A 3,678-nucleotide genomic window follows, 5' to 3' on the forward strand; every position below is an offset into this window, starting at 1 on the left:
TACTGGGGATGTGCCCACAACCAAAGTACAAGTCCTTGACCGGAATCGAACCTAGGACTTTTCAGTCTGCAGGCCGATGCTCTATCCACTGAGCCAAACCGGTTAGGGCTCCTCCCTGCCATTTTAGATGTTGCAAAATATACTTTGACAATTTCAGGACCCCTGATTGACACATGTGTTGGACCTCCTAATGCTAGCCACCTGCCAGAACTGCTCTGTTGTCCGTCGAACTTCAAGCCCAAGTGCAAACACTGATTCATACCTACTACTTGAACCAAGTCCTGTTTGGTCACTGAGGATTCAGAGACATGCTGTCAGCTTCCAAAGAGTTCACAGGCCAAAGGAGAGACAGGCAGGAAGATAACTTACTAAAATTCAGTGTGCAAATTACTGAAATATTAGTAGGACAAAGTACCACGAAAGTACTGTGAAAGGTGGAGGGGAGCCTGGCCAGCATTGCTCAGTGGTTGAGCATCAACCAGGAGGTCAGGGTTCGATTCCCGGTCAGGGCACATGCCCAGGTTGTGGGCTCGATCCCCAGTGGGGGTTGTGCAAGAGGCAGCCAATCAATGATTCTCTCTCATCATTGATGTTTCTATCTCTCTCTCCCTCTCCCTTCCTCTCTGAAATAAACAAATATATATATATATATATATATATATATATATATATATATATATATTTTTTTTTTTTTTTAAAGAAGAAAGGTGGAGGCAAGCAGTTATGCCCAGGTAGACAATTTGGGTAGGAGTTTTTGAGTGATCAGTGGAGAGTTCTGTAGGCATTTCATTTCCAGGTCATCGTGATTCTGTGCTGTCCCCTGTGGCCCTTCTCAATGCCACTGCCTGTCCCACTACCCCTGGGTCTCCAGGGCTTGGCTTTAAGGTGGATTGGGAGGAGCCAGAGACTAGAACTTAGTGACGAGGCAGGTGAAGTGATTACAGAGTCTGTGCTAGGATAGAGCTTAGGATTCAGAGGTGCTAGGCAACCAGCCCCAAGGCCATTGACTCCCAATTCAGTGCTCATTCCACTGCAGAGCGATGAAGTGTAATTCTGAAAGTGAAAAATACACAGGATTTGGTGGTAGGTACAAGCATGCTCTTGGCAGCTTTGCGATGTTAAGAAACTGGAAAGAATTTAAATGTCTACCAATAGGAAAGTTAGTAGTACATAACTTGTACCTACAATGGAATATTATAGAGGAGCTAAAAGGAATGAACTCATCCTATATAATAAAAGGCTAATATGCAAATTGTCCCCCTTGACTGGGAGTTCAACCGGGAGTATGACCAGGGGGTGGGGTCGGCCAGCCAACCTCCCGTGGCCCCTCCCCCCAGCCAGCCTGGCCCTATCGGCCCCTACCTGTGCATGAATTCGTGCACCAGGCCTCTGGTCTATATATAACATGGATAAGTCTTATGAACATGTTGTTGCATAAAAAAGTTTCAGATTGTAAAAAACCCCATGTATCACTAAAACTACATAAAACAATGTTACATATTTTCTATGGTCTCTATAAAATATGTAAGTGTATTTTTTTTAATGTGGAACGCTTCATGAATTTGCGTGTCATCCTTGCGCAGGGGCCATGCTAATCTTCTCTGTATCGTTCCAATTTTAGTATATGTGCTGCCGAAGCGAGCACTGTAAGTGTATTTTTAAAAGGTCTGGAAGGCACCTGCCAAATTCAATATTGGGGAAGGTGATGTAGAAAGGTGGGTAAAGAAGACTTGTGCTCTATTTATAATGTTCTGTATATGTTTTTTTTAAATTGTTAATCTTCACCTAAGGATATTTTTCCCATCGACTTTTAGAGAGAGTGGAAGGGGGGAAGAGAAGAGAGAAAGAGAAAAATGAGAGAGAGAGAAGCATCAATGTGAGAGAGACACATTGATTGGCTGCCTCTCGCACGCCTTGGTTGGGTGTCATCCTGTGCATCGAAAGGTTGCTGGCTCAATTCCCAGTCAAGGTACATGCCTAGGTTATGGGCTCAATCCCTGGGGGTATGCAGGAGGCAGCCAATAGATCTCTCACCTCTCTCTCTCTCTCTCTCTCTCTCTCTCTCCCCCCCTTCCTCTTGCTCTAAAAATCAATAAAAATATAAGAACTGATATAATGAAATACTAATTAAAAATAGAAAATAATGAATTAAGGATTTGATTCATGAACATTGTTACTCTCCCCAAATAATCAGCTCAAACCTGTACTCTCCAAGCCCTCATGGAGCTGAGGTTTTGCTGGTAGGTGCCCCTTTCTTTCTTTTTTTTTAAAAATATATTTTATTGATTTTTTTACAGAGAGGAAGGGAGAGGGACAGAGAGTTAGAAACATTGATGAGGGAGAAACATCGATCAGCTGCCTCCTGCACACTCCCTACTGGGGATGTGCCCGCAACCAAGGTACATGTCCTTGACTGGAATCGAACCTGGGACCCTTCAGTCCACAGGCCGACGCTCTATCCACTGAGCCAAACCAGTTAGGGTGGTGCCCCTTTCTTTTGTGTCAGTCTCTGAATGGTGGGAGAGTCCCTGAAGGAGAGGTTGAAGATATGCTGAGCCCCCATTGTCCAGCATGCCCTGTGTGGGCACAGGGCTGGTCAGGTGTCACTGAATCATCACAAGAATCCTATGGGGTGGGTATGACTCCTGTACAGATGAGGCATGAGAGGCTCAGAGAAGTCAAATAAGCAGCTCAGGTTCACACAGCATACTCGTAGAAGGATTTGAACCCAAGTCTCTCTTATTCCAAAAGCCATATCCTCTCCTCTGTATCCAGGAGCAAGATGAAGATAGGTATGGAGTCACCAGGGAGCTTTTAAAGCACACAGGTGCCCAGACCCCACCCTCAGAGATTCCCATGTAATTGGTCTGGGCTTTTTTAAAAAAATTTTTTTATTGATTTCAGAGAGGAAGGGATAGGGGAGAGAGATAGAAACAGCCATGATGAGAGAGATCATTAAGCGTCTGCCTCCTGCATGCCCCACACGGGGGATTGAGCCCACAACCTGGGCATGTGCCCTGACCAAAATCGAACTGTGACCTCCTGGTTCATAGGTCGATGCTCAACCACTGAGCCATGCCAGCTGGCGGGTTTGGGCTTTAAAATTTTTTTAAAAAAATCTTTACTGTTGAAAGTAATACAGCTGTACCCTTTTCCCACCATTGACCCCTTCTAGCCTGCTCCCTCCCCCCACCCCAGGCATTCAGCATGCTATTGTATGTGTCCAAGGGTTATGCATAGATGCATATAAGTTCTTTGGTTAATCTCTTGCCACCCACCCACTGGGCTTTTTCTTTTTTTAAGACTCTGTTCTGCCGGACTTGAGGACACTGCCTTAAGCTTATTCATTCTCTCATTCTCCCTGGACCAGGTATCATGGGGTGACCCTTCAGCTGTGCCCTGCATTATGACTGTGAGAAGTAAATGTTTATTAAACTCTGGAATGCATCTTTTGCAAGATGGCTCACAAAGCCAGTGTCAAATTTTGGTTTCCATTTTCTCATTGTTTTTTATTAGGGAATGTGAGACATGTTCTTCAAGAAAAAACCCTGTTGCCGAGGCCGGTTTGGCTCAGTGGATAGAGCGTCGGCCTGCGGACTGAGGGGTCCCAGGTTCGATTCCGGTCAGGGGCATGTACCTGGGTTGCGGGCACATCCCCAGTGGGAGATGTGCAGGAGG

At 45.4% G+C, this 3,678-nt stretch overlaps 1 non-coding gene across 1 annotated transcript; it reads right to left on the minus strand.

The window, feature by feature from the left end:
- Positions 1-1,538: 1,538 nt before the first annotated feature.
- LOC139014835 (U6 spliceosomal RNA) lies at positions 1,539-1,645 on the minus strand. Its single transcript, XR_011472360.1, has one exon. It is a non-coding gene; the product is annotated as a U6 spliceosomal RNA (small nuclear RNA).
- Positions 1,646-3,678: the final 2,033 nt, after the last annotated feature.

Source organism: Myotis yumanensis, unplaced genomic scaffold (assembly GCF_028538775.1).
Source record: "Myotis yumanensis isolate MYYU_CA2020_CCGP unplaced genomic scaffold, mMyoYum1.0.hap1 SCAF_7, whole genome shotgun sequence".
Classification (NCBI taxonomy): domain Eukaryota; kingdom Metazoa; phylum Chordata; class Mammalia; order Chiroptera; family Vespertilionidae; genus Myotis; species Myotis yumanensis.